Source organism: Schistocerca gregaria, chromosome 2 (genome assembly GCF_023897955.1).
Source record: "Schistocerca gregaria isolate iqSchGreg1 chromosome 2, iqSchGreg1.2, whole genome shotgun sequence".
Lineage (NCBI taxonomy): Eukaryota > Metazoa > Arthropoda > Insecta > Orthoptera > Acrididae > Schistocerca > Schistocerca gregaria.
Window position 1 is genome coordinate 736115486 of NC_064921.1, and position 13937 is coordinate 736129422.

Here is a 13937-nt window from a genome sequence, read left to right on the forward strand (position 1 = left end):
CACGCTGTAAGAGGTCCATGATTAAAGAGTTTGTTGCTAGCGCACTCGAGCTTATGTAATTTCGATGTATTGCTCACTCGCTGCCTGCGATATGTAAGCTGGAAGAGAATCTGAGACCAAAGAGCAGTATTGACTGCAGTAGGAACTGTGTGGCAGTAGGAGTAAGTTGTTGCTAGCGAGCTGTCGTGTCTGATGTATCGTGTTGGCTGAGCCGGTCGTGTGCAGCGATGGCGGAGCCTGAGCGTTGTAGGATAAGGTAAAAGCAGCCTCGCGCATATGTAGTATTGTTACACCAAGTCCCATGTAAATGTTTTTTAAAAAAATCTGTTAATAATAATCTTTCTCATAAAAAGTAACTTTTGACATTAATCTCAATTTAAAGAATTCACTAATTTCTCCAACCCTTGGCCATCCCAATTATTGAAAAGAAAAATCAGTTCTTTCCCTTTATTTAAGACAAATCTATCGGCCAGCATTGCACTTAGCTGCGCCAGGAAAATTTCTTATAAGAGCAGATATATACGTGTTATCCGGCGACCTAATTAAGGTAAGATTTTTCAGTTTATTCAGAATGATGTACCAGGGCCATGGCGCAGCACTGCTGACGTCCAAAATTTACCAGGTTAAATTGACAGTCAATTATTAAAAGGTTATAGGTTTGTCACGTTGTATTATATTTTCACTTTTGGGTAGTTACGCTAAATGGGAGTATTATTAACATTATTTTATTTTGTGGGGAGGTTACAACGCTGCATCCCCTCCTTCCACGAAACCATCAATTCAGCCACATATTTTGTTTTATGTCCCACATAGACCTACTTTTGTTAACAAACGTTGTTATCGTGCCTTGTCATATGCTTCTCGAAAGTCATGAAATACTGAATCCACCTGATTGCCTTCAGCTGTTATTTTAAGAATGTCACGTGACAGTGGTGGGGGTAGGCCTGTTTGCGGATGTATACGAGGAGGCAGGGACTGAACTGACGTCTGATGGCAGCATCCTGACTGCATCCCAATATCCGTCTTGTGAATGATCAGGAACACTGACCAAAATATCAGCCACAGGGTACAAGGTACATGTTACAGATACTGTGGTCAGGACGACAGCAGCCGGGACTTCCAGTAGTGTTGTGACGGCTGTCCAAAGGTAGCATCTCCACCGACATCGCCTGTGCTTGTCGGAGCAGCAGCGCTTTCGGCGGCGGCGCAGCGTCGATCTCCCTTGATGCTGTGCTGTATGACGCCAATCGCGATGAGTGGAGATGACTGCTGTTGCAGAACCTATCGGCGTCTGGATCTGTGGCCAAAAATTCTGAGGCAGAATCACTGATATAAGAGCGCAGTAACTGATTCTGGTAACACTGGTGCAGCCTACACGAACCTTCAACGACATAAAAAGAACACCCCAATACTTGTATGATGACATCATCTCCCAGCGCAGTTTCTTGCCACAAACTTTGAAGAAAATTTTGTCTTGCAGTTGAATCTTTGTCTGAGTCAGCAGAACAAACTGTTTCCATTGCAACTGTAGAAGATGCAGCAGGGTCACAGCTGATTATTGTTGTTGCAATGAATAAGTGTTTCATCCCGAATTGTCCTCAGCCTAAAATGACAGTTAAATAACATTTAACGCTGAACATCAGTATACTAGCCTACTAACGACACTAGCTCGCTCCTGGACCTGTACCACAACAAGGCTGCTATCAGAGTGGGTGAGGAATGCCGCATTCTAATGTAGACTTCCAGCAGCGACACTGTACAGATATTCTTGAAGGCATGTTTTCATCGATGTCTCTCATTCATGGCAGAAACTGTTTTTACCTGTGGTTTCATTATGAGGTACTTAATTAACATTAACATGAGACCTCATTCGTCAAACGACCAAAATCTCTAAGGTCCTCAGAGCAGAAGATTCACATGTGCAATCATTTTAATCAAATGGTAGATGAAACACTAAGAGGCAGAACTCCTAGCTTCTCTATAATCTGCTAACACAAACAACATTCACAAAGGTATGAGATTACTTGAATATGGGTTTATTTTACTTATTTTCAGCTGAACTGCATAAGAAAGTAATAACTTCAAAACTGTCATTTTTACAGTAATTTAAAATTTTCGAATCCTGTTGTAATGTGCCTTCTTTCCAACAATACTAAATGTTTAAACAGCTTTTTATAACACTTACGTACTGTTCTAGCTTTTCTAATTACTAATATCATACATATCGTAAAGCAGAAAGTAAGCACACTCAAAATTTGAGGAATGTTATACTCATCTTTTCGTTCTAAGAATGCAGTGCTCATAGTTTTCAAGAAGATTATTTTAGGTCAATTCATACTTTCGTCTAGTAACAGAAGTAAAGTACTTCAGACATGTTGTTGCATACAAGAGAGTAATATACACAACACTTTTTCCAAATAAAAGACATTTATATGAGCAATACAAGTTCTTACAGTTCACAGTCTGACAACAGAATGCAGCTTGGACGCTAAATGAAGGCAGACAAACTTATTTGACATGCATTTTGTTCTATATATCAAAATTATTTTACAGAGTTATGAAAATAAATTCAACAGTTTCAAAATATTGCATGTGCAAACATTTCTGTATTTTTAATTTTTACATCCAGATTTTATTTCTGAATAACTTAAGTGTGTTTCTGAGATATAATAGTAGTTACTAGTTTGATGGACAATAAAATTTTATCATTACTTAAATTAAATTTGGAAAATAATCAACTCCATGTGGCACTAGTTATGAATGATGTAAAACAGATATAAACAATTTACATTTTTTATAAACCAACTATCTCTCTGCTAAGTGAAATATAGTAGGATAAAGTTTTGCTACTGTAATTTCTATTGTACTTTGTACTTTCCATAGTAATGTGCTATTGTACTTGTACTGTATTGTACTTGTACTGTAAAGTACTATTGTACTTCCTTCTTTCTATTGTACAGTTTCTACTGTACTTTCTATTGTACTGTACATATAACATTTAGTGAAATTGTGTAGTAACATCATAGACAAAATTGGAAAACAATATAACTTCATAAACACTTCAAAGTACAATGTATTTAAATAAAGATCACGAAATTCATACTGTAAAATCCAAAGGATAAACACTGCCAGAAAATGAAACGGAATTACAACTTTTGGTAAACACAGAATGGTATCATAATCTTTGCCTGATACAGTAAACCAATTATCTTGGTTTCTTATGACGTCCACTGATAACCTGTAGAAACAGAATGAATTGTTTCTTGCAGTATGGTACCAACTTGTCACTTGCTACAACCTTATTAAGTGTTTACCCATATAAATAAAGTTTTGAATCACATTTTCTGCCAACCAATATCCATTTCTCTTGAAATTCTCTTGCTCTGGCTTCAGTAGTCCTCTATTAGCACGTTTACCAGCCTCAGATTTAGTTGGTTAAGTTAAATAATGTGGTAAATAAGGGAAAATCCTTGAAATTGCACATTCAAGTAATTTCGGTCTAGTTCTAGTGTATGATACTTCAGTTCATTTACTTTAAAATCTTAAAAAATATTAATTGTTTTTAATGTCATCTACTTCAAAATGTTTTACAAAGTCCAAGGATTTCTTGGAATTTATTCAGCTCTTCCTGTGAATTGTTCTATGCACACCTATATACGTTGAGACCTGGAATACCATAGAATAGCCCTTATCGCCAATGTAATGTCAACTGTTTGCTCATCCTGCGACAATGTATTTGCCAGTTATCTAAAATATGTTATTCAATTAATAAAGATACACAAATACTATGAGTAACACATAATTTTTACAAGCATGTTAGACCTCTGCTTCAGGTCTTCACACTCTCATGCTCCCTTCTAATACCATTACTATAATAAGAAATCAGTAAGAAACAGGTCGATTATTGGTCTTTGAACATTTACATTTGGCTAGATGTGGCACATCTTATAAGAAATGAAGACAAAACATTCACAAGTCCTATTCTCCAGAATACAGTAGAGTATTGGTGGTACGCCATCTTCACATCATTTCCACTTGTCATGCCTCTGGCTTGGGCAAAGTAAGCTGTGTGCTCACCCCACCATTGCCAGTTACCAGAGTAGCAAGAGCTGGAGCATGAGGTGTGGGACAGAGACAGAGAGCACACTAGCGACTCTGCAAAATATTATATATATATATATATATATATATATATATATATATATATATATATATATATATATATATATATATATATACACTCCTGGAAATAGAAATAAGAACACCGTGAATTCATTGTCCCAGGAAGGGGAAACTTTATTGACACATTCCTGGGGTCAGATACATCACATGATCACACTGACAGAACCACAGGCACATAGACACAGGCAACAGAGCATGCACAATGTCGGCACTAGTACAGTGTATATCCACCTTTCGCAGCAATGCAGGCTGCTATTCTCCCATGGAGACGATCGTAGAGATGCTGGAAGTAGTCCTGTGGAACGGCTTGCCATGCCATTTCCACCTGGCGCCTCAGTTGGACCAGCGTTCGTGCTGGACGTGCAGACCGCGTGAGACGACAGTTCATCCAGTCCCAAACATGCTCAATGGGGGACAGATCCGGAGATCTTGCTGACCAGGGTAGTTGACTTACACCTTCTAGAGCACGTTACGTGGCACGGGATACAAGCGGATGTGCATTGTCCTGTTGGAACAGCAAGTTCCCTTGCCGGTCTAGGAATGGTAGAACGATGGGTTCGATAACAGTTTGGATGTACCGTGCACTATTCAGTGTCCCCTCGACGATCACCAGAGGAGTACGGCCAGTGTAGGAGATCGCTCCCCACACCATGATGACGGGTGTTGGCCCTGTGTGCCTCGGTCGTATGCAGTCCTGATTGTGGCGCTCACCTGCACGGCGCTAAACACACATACGACCATCATTGGCACCAAGGCAGAAGTGACTCTTATCGCTGAAGACGACACGTCTCCATTCGTCCCTCCATTCACGCCTGTCGCGACACCACTGGAGGCGGGTTGCATGATGTTGGGGCGTGAGCGGAAGACGGCCTAACGGTGTGCGGGACCGTAGCCCAGCTTCATGGAGACGGTTGCGAATGGTCCTCGCCGATACCCCAGGAGCAACAGTGTCCCTAATTTGCTGGGAAGTGGCGGTGCGGTCCCCTACGGCACTGCGTAGGATCCTACGGTCTTGGCGTGCATCCGTGCGTCGCTGCGGTCCGATCCCAGGTCGACGGGCTCGTGCACTGGCGACAACATCGATGAACTGTGGAGACCTCACGCCCCACGTGTTGAGCAATTCGGCGGTACGTCCACCCGGCCTCCCGCATGCCCACTATACGCCCTCGCTCAAAGTCCGTCAACTGCACATATGGTTCACGTCGACGCTGTCACGGCATGCTACCAGTGTTAAAGACTGCGATGGAGCTCCGTATGCCATCGCAAACTGGCTGACACTGACGGCGGCGGTGCACAAATGCTGTGCAGCTAGCGCCATTCGACGGCCAACACCGCGGTTCCTGGTGTGTCCGCTGTGCCGTGCGTGTGATCATTGCTTGTACAGCCCTCTCGCAGTGTCCGGAGCAAGTATGGTGGGTCTGGCACACGGGTGTCAATGTGTTCTTTTTTCCATTTCCAGGAGTGTATATATCTGTATGTGTCTGTGTGTGTGTGTGTGTGAATGGAAATTACAGTATACCACTAGCAAACAACCACATAGGCTTCTGTTGCATAAAAGCTACAACCATATGAAATAAAGGAGTTCTCATAGTACATGTTAACTGATAACATATTATTTTGCTAACTCAAGTACTTTACCGGTTCATTTCAGTAAGTACTTACACATACACTGTTTTGTCATTTGCAGACTTGACACATTCTTAAGTTTACAGGAGAACTACATCAACAGTAGGAGATATTGTGTGGAAGATAATGTCTCGTTTCTCAACTAATGAACAGCATATTAACGTATAGCTACAACAATAGCACACAACAAGTAATCCAGTGTCTGGTTCGAGCTGGCCATCAGTGTTGCTATGCCATAACCATTCCAGCCTCGTTTGTAGGTGGCCATGCGCTATTTGGTAGTAGAGGAAAGACAGTGGCATCACAAAGTACAATGTATGTGAAGTTTTTTATGGCACAACAAAAGTGGTGTCTCTTGAATTATATCTCAGAAAATTGGGTATTCATATGTATAACTGGTATCCCACTGCAGTGTACCATGTGTCATTTGCTGTGTCATCACTTAAGTTGTGTGTGTGAATCCAGCTTTATGGTCATTCATATTGGATACAAAATAGGACAGTCCAAAAAGCAGCCTCACAATCTAATGGAGCCTTGTTCACGTTTGACAGAACATCAACTCAGAATCAGTTCGCTTAGCCCACCACCAAAGAGGGAAAGACAGGTTATGAGATACATTTTCTTATACTAAAAATCAGAATATGGTAACAGAATTTAAAAAAAACTTGAGTTGATAGAGTATGTCAACAGCCAAAACAAAATTTGGAATGGATGATCTTGACAGTAATACTGCTGAGAAGTGAAAGAATGGAAAAGCGTCATCCGAACATTTCAAAACATAGCCATTTATTTAACTGAGAAAATATGTACATGAACAGAAGAACAATATTTTATTGACCAAAGGAAAGAAGAAACCCACAGGTATGTCATCGGCAGGAGAAGAAGAAAAAGTAATGATAGAAGCACTATCAAATGGTTGCCAACTTAAAAATGGGAAGACATCAGTGTTGTCCCATGTTCCATTGGACATTTTTTGCTCAAAGAGCACAGAAAAACAAGAGTAAGATAAGTACAAGGAGATACCCTTGTTATAATAGAACAAAACATGCAGTCCCAAAAAACTTCACTTTTGATCTTACAGGTAGCCACAAACGATACTAACATGGAATTGATATCCACAGTTCCTGTAAAGCAAGAGCATTGACTCAGAGAAAATGAAACTAAATTTACATTATAAATCAATATCGCACTTCTACTGAAAACATTTCCGTAATAGAAGCAGTTACTTATTTGTAAACGAAAGTATAAACTGCCTATTAACAGCAGTTCCCACGGATAAATATTCTGTAGCAAATTGCTGAAAACTCAGTGGTGCAACACTTGAGCTACAAAATGTAGCTTATAATATAGCATCTATATACAGAGCACCAAGTGCTAATTTCAATAGTTTTATACAAATCAAGGATAGGGTACTGGCGGAGTAAACTAATCTTATGTGGGGATATGAATATCATTTGTTTATCATACACAAGAGGGGCAGCAGCCTTTTCAGTAGTTGCAGGGACAACAGGCTGGACGATTGACTGATCTGGCAGAGTAACACTAACCACAATGGCCTTGATGTGCTGGTACTCCAAACAGCTAAAAGCAAGGCGAAATTACAGCCGTAATTTTTCCCGAGGGAATGCAGCTTTACTGTATGGTTAAATGATGATGGTGTCCTCTTGGGAAAATATTCCAGAGGTAAAATAGTCCCTCATTCAGATCTCCGGGTGGGGACTACTCAGGAGGACGTCATTATCAGGAGACAGAAAACTGGCGTTCTACAGATCAGAGCATGGAATGCCAGACCCCTTAATCGGGCTGGTAGGTTAGAAAATTTATAAAGGGAAATGGATAGGTTGAAGTTAGATATAGTGGGAATTAGCAAAGTTCGGTGGCAGGAGGAACAAGACTTTTGGTCAGGTGAATACAGGGTTATAAATACAAAATCAAATAGGTATAATGCAGGAATAGGTTTATAATGAATAAAAAATAGGAATGCCGGTAAGCTACTACAAACAGCATAATGAATGCATTATTGTGGCCGAGACAGATACGAAGCCCATGCCTACCACAGTAGTACAAGTTTACACGCCAACTAGCTCCGCAGGTGACGAAGAGATTGATGAAATGTATGATGAGATAAAAGAGATTATTCAGATAGTGAAGGGAGACGAAAATTTAATAGTCATGGGTGACTGGAATTCAAGAGTAGGAAAAGGAAGAGAAGGAAATGTAGTAGTTGAATGTGGAGTGGGGATAAGGAATGAAAGAGGAAGCACCCTGGTAGAATTTAGCACAGAGCCTAGCTTAATCAAAGCTAACTCTTGGTTCAAGAATCATAAAAGAAGGTTGTATACATGGAAGAAGCCTGGAGATACTGAGAGTTTTCAGATAGATAATATAATGGTAAGACAGAGATTTAGGACTCAGGTTTTCAATTGTAAGACATTTCCAGGGGCAGACGTGGACTCTGACCACAATCTACTGGGTAAGAATTGTAAATTAAAACTAAAGAAACTGCAAAAAGGTGAGAATTTAAGGAGATGGTACCTGGATAAACTGACAGAACCAGAGTTTGTAGAGAGTTTCAGAGAGAGCACTAGGGAACGATTGACAAGAATGGGAGAAAGAAATACAGTAGAAGAAGAATGGGTAGCTTTGAGAGATGAAATAGTGAAGGCAGCAGAGGATCAAGTAGGTAAAAGGCGAGGGATAATAGAAATCCTTGGGTAACAGAAGAGATACTGCATTTAAATCATGAAAGGAGAACAGACAAAAATGCAGTAAAGAAGCAGGCAAAAACGAATACAAACGTCTCAAAACTGAGGTCGACAGGAAGTGCAAAATGGCTAAGCAGGTATGACAAGAGGACAAATGTAAGGATGTAGAGGCGCATATCTTTAGGGGCAAGATACATACTGCCTACAGGAAAATTAAAGAGACCTTTGGAGAAAAGAGAACCATTTGCTTGAGTATCAAGAGCTCAGATGGAAACCCAGTTCTAAGCAAAGAAGAGAAAGGAGAAAGGTGGAAGAAGGATATAGAGGATCTATACAAGGGCGGTGTACTTGAGGACAATATTATGGAATTGGAAGAGGATGTAGATGAAGATGAAATGGAAGAAATGATAGTGTGTGAAGAGTTTGACAGAGCATTGAAACACCTAAGTCGAAACAAGGCCCCGAGAGTAGACAACATTCCATTGGAACTACTGATGTCCTCAGGAGAGCCAGCCCTGACAAACCTTTACCACCTGGTGAGCAAGATGTATGAGACAGGCGAAATACCACCAGACTTCAAGAAGAATAAAATAATTCCAACCCCAAAGAAAGCAGGTGTTGACAGATGTGAAAATTACAGAACTATCAGTTTAATAAACCACAGCTGCAAAATACTAACACGAATTCTTTACAGACGAATGGGAAAACTAGTAGAAGCTGACCTCGGGGAAGATCGGTTTGGATTCCATAGAAATGTTGGAACACATGAGGCAATACTGACCCTATGACTTATCTTAGGAAGTAGATTAAGGAAAGGCAAACCTACGTTTCTAGCATTTGTAGATTTAGAGAAAGCTTTTGACAATGTTGACTGGAATACTCTCTTTCAAATTCTGAAGGTGGCAGGGGTAAAATACAGGGAGCGAAAAGCTATTTACAATTTGTATAGAAACCACGTGGCAGTTATAGGAGTTGAGGGGAATGAAAGGGAAGCAGTAGTTGAGAAGGGAGTCAGACAGGGTTGTAGCCTATCCCCAATGTTATTGAATCTGTATATTGAGCAAGCAATAAAGGAAACAAAAGAAATAAATTCGGAGTAGGAATTAAAATCCATGGAGAAGAAATAAAAACTTTGAGGTTCGCCGATGACATTGTAATTCTCTCAGAGATAGCAAAGGACTTGGAAGAGCAGCTGAACGGAATGGACAGTGTCTTGAAAGGAGAATATAAGATGAACATCAACAAAAGCAAAACGAGGATAATGGAATGTAGTCGGATTAAATCAGATGATGCTGCGGGAATTAGATTAGGAAATGAGACACTTAAAGTAGTAAAGGGGTTTTGCTATTTGGGGAGTAAAATAACTGATGATGGTCGAAGGAGAGAGGATATAAAATGTAGACTGCCAATGGCAAGGAAATCGTTTCTGAAGAAGAGAAATTTGTTAACATCGAGTATAGATTTAAGTGTCAGGACGTCGTTTCTGAAAGTATGGACTTAGCCACTTGTGGAAGTGAAATGTGGACGAAAAATACTTTAGACAAAAAGAGAATAGAAGCTTTCGAAATATAGTTCTACAGAAGGATGCTGAAGATTAAAAGGGTAGATAACATAACTAATGAGGAAGTATTGAATAGAATTGGGGAGAAGAGAAATTTGTAGTACAACTTGACTAGAAGAAGGGATCGCTTGGTAAGATATATTCTGAGGCATAAAAGGATCACCAATGTAGTATTGGAGGGCTGCACAGAGGGTAAAAATCGTAGAGGGAGACCAACAGATAAATACACAAAACAGATTCAGAAAGATGTCGGTTGCAGTAGGTACTGGGAGATGAAGAAGCTTGCACAGGACAGAGTAGCATGGAGAGCTGCATCAAACCAGTCTCTGGACTGTGGACCACAACAAACACAACATCATACACAAGACTGAAAACATAATTTGTAACTCTACTTAGAACATGCGGTTTTCATAATAATGTTGAGAGTTTTACTATACTGAACAAGGCCATACAGTCTGCCTTTAATTATATAATTATAAATGTTGAATGAAATTGATATAGATGGCTGATAAATGAAATGAGTTTATCAGAACACAGTTCACAGATTTTAGTTATTAATGGTGATGTGAAGGTCGATTCTCACCGCTCTTTCTTTTAGAGAGACATTAGCATCTCTAACACTGGAAAACGAAAATTGGCCAGAATTTTACCTTTATGACACTACATACATATCGTTCTACTGGATATTTACTTAAAAGCCATAGAAGAGTGCCTGCCAAGTAAAACAAGGAGAGTAAAGAAAAAAGAATGTCATATACCATGGTTGATGAACAGTTTACTTCTATCCTCAAAAAAAAAACATCTTTTTAACATTAGCGAAGATGCACATGAGCCTGAGTATTTTGATTAATATTACAAAGCTTGCAGGACGGCTTTCAGTAGGAAAACAAGCGGCAAAAAATTTTATGGGAACTGTAACTCTTTGGTCATCAAACAGTCAGGAGCACAGAAATATAATTATCAAAGGAACAATAATCGTAAGACAGTAATAGCAAATGTCTAAAACTCAAAGTATACAACAGAGTAGTAGAAGATCGCATAGCAGTAGCACTTTCAACAAATTTTTGGAAACGTATGCCATAAAATTACACAATATAACAAAAGTAAGCCTCTGCAAGCCCTACAGCTGCTTAAAAATAAGCAAGACTCAATCACTAACTCATGTTATTTGTAACCTACAACAAGCAAGGGGTAGTATAAGCGATAAATAAATCATTATAGTAAAATCTCTAGTGACATAAGTAGGCCTTAAATTAAAATTTTAAAGTTAATGAAATGGCCAAAATGCTTTGCCACCTAGTTAGTTCATGTATGACAGAAGGCAGTTATCTAGGTAGAATGAAAATAACCAGTCTCTTACCACTCGGCAAAAATGGAGATCCAATATATTCTGACCAAGCATGGTGGCGCAGTGGTTAGCACACTGGACTCGCATTCTGGAGGATGACGGTTCAATCCTGTTTCCGGCCATCCTGATTTAGGTTTACTGTGATTTCCCTAAATCGTTTCAGGCAAATGCCGGGGTTGTTCCTTTGAAAGGGCACGGCCGATTTCCTTCCCAATCCTTCCCTAACCGAAGCTTGAGCTCCATCTCTAATGACCTCATTGTCGACGGGATGTTAAACACTAACCACCACCACCACCAATGTATTCTGGCAACTACAGACTAGCTACAATGCAGTCAGTTTCCTCAGACTTTTTTTTTTCAAATAATGTGCATTAATTTATATCACATATTGAAAGAAATGACATCATAAATGGTAAACAATTTGGATCAAGAAGGAAAAATCAACAGTTTCAGCGACCTTTGAATGTATAAACGTAATCACAAAGGGGTTAGATGAAGGCGAAAATCCTCTTGGCATATGTTATGTCTTATCAAAAGCTTTCGACCTATTGGGCCATGAAATTTTAATACAGAAACTAGATCACTAAGGAATCAGAGGAATTAGGGGGGCAGCTCTTAATACCATGAAACGATATCTGCAAAACCGAAAACAAACATTAGGAATTCAATTTCAACAAATAACTCAGGATCTAGCACAAGACAGCTACTAGGATCTCTGTTGCTTCTGATATTTAGTGTATAAGTGACATACCTCTCACCACTGAAAGCAAAATGTTTCTATTTGCTGATGTTAGCACCAGCAGTAACCATTGGCACAAATCTATGTGATGCCAATACCTTGACAAAAAGCGGAATTTTACTTGAGTCTCCTTGTGTAAAACTGATGATGCAAACATGTACATCCAAGGCTGCTACATAAATAACAAAAAACGCTCTGAACAATATTTTGAAGTAAATACATAGAGCTCATTCTTCAATGCATTGTTTCGATTTCTTTTTAATTACCAAATAACACAAAAAGAACTGTATTTTTATCCTTCAAGAGAGTTCACTTTACATTGTCGAAAAGGTTTTTCTTAATGAAAAAGCTTCATCTATTTATGCTCAGATTTATGCACAGCATAGCCCTTTTTCTTTGTCCGTGTGTTGTAAAACAAATTCATCTTTCAGTTCCAGGCATTTGGCCTCTTTTGTGGGAGAATACTCTTAGAAAAAAATGCAGCTCCACATGCAGCTTTCAGAAAGTGTCATGAAAACAAACAATAAAATGAAGATTGAAGGCCAATTCTCACCGGCTGTCATGGCACCACCAGGTTGCAGTACCACTTGTTAAGGTGAAAGTCAGTTCCTCTGTTCATCGCCTCACATCACATCATGGATGTCAAAACATTCCACAATGGATTTCATATGGCGGGATTCACACTGGTCATCATGTCATGTCACATCACAGCAGCTTAAAACAGGTTATCTGTAAGTTACGTAATAAGAACTGCTTTAATACATGTGAAAGTCTTTGATGCCTATTGTACATTTTTGAAAGTAGCATTTTAATACACCTCGATTTTCATTTTGCCGTGCATACATATTTTGGTTGACTTACCGTAAGTTGTAATATTGATTTGCCCTGTTCATAAAATAGATTATTTGAGTAGTATCACAGTCTAACACAACAGTCACGATATTCAGACCTTTTTTTGTTATCCACTGCAATTGTTAGCACGCCAAGCGACCGGGAAGTTATAATGTTGATTTCTGCGAGATCTTGTGAAAGTGAAAGCGAATCGTAATTGTTTATATTAGTCTGTAGAATGGTTCTTACAAACGGGACCGCCTGTAGCGCAATAAATTGCATCAACAACGGAAGACAACACCATATTTACCTTTATTTAGGTTTCCTAACAACTCTAGAAGGTGTGAAATGCTACACTACAGAACAGTTTATTTACAATTTTCTTGTAACCTATGGATATTTAGAGCGGAGCCTCATGTTCTTCAAGAACAGAAATATTGCTAGTAAACAAAAGAAGACCTGACCTTTTGCAGAAAGGTGTCACATATCTACTCAAAAACGTTAAGTTTTCTTCGATACACTTCCAGTGAAGTTAGTGAATGTGGAACATAGGCAACATGTGTGCAATTAAATACCTGCACCTGCATTATTCGACGTAGCAGACAAGCTATCACAATCACAGCTGAAGAAACAAATCACACAGGCTTGATAACAAAAGAATAAAAGCAATAAAATTGTTTCACAACATAGAAGAAACCAATTTCACAATTGTTGCTGCATCTGAGCCACAAACAGTAAGAATCTTCAACACATTCGCTTTTGAAACAAAAGTAGTTAAATTTACAAAAATATTTACATATTAGAAAGTCGAATGAAAGGTAAAATTGTGCAAAACATGAAGCTCCCCAAAAAGTTATTCCATCTCAGAAAAAGTGCCTGTCATAATAACAGATAACAAAAGAAATATAGTCTCAAAAATGTTCAAAAGTGTGTGAATCCCTAAGG

At 39.1% G+C, this 13937-nt stretch overlaps 1 long non-coding RNA gene across 1 annotated transcript; it reads right to left on the minus strand.

The window, feature by feature from the left end:
• Nucleotides 1-2020: 2020 nt before the first annotated feature.
• LOC126336422 (uncharacterized) lies at nucleotides 2021-13645 on the minus strand. The gene is made up of 3 exons (XR_007564961.1): nucleotides 13023-13645; nucleotides 12715-12890; nucleotides 2021-3666 (listed from the first exon to the last, which is right to left on the minus strand). It is a non-coding gene; the product is annotated as an uncharacterized LOC126336422 (long non-coding RNA).
• Between the last annotated feature and the right edge of the window lie 292 nt (nucleotides 13646-13937).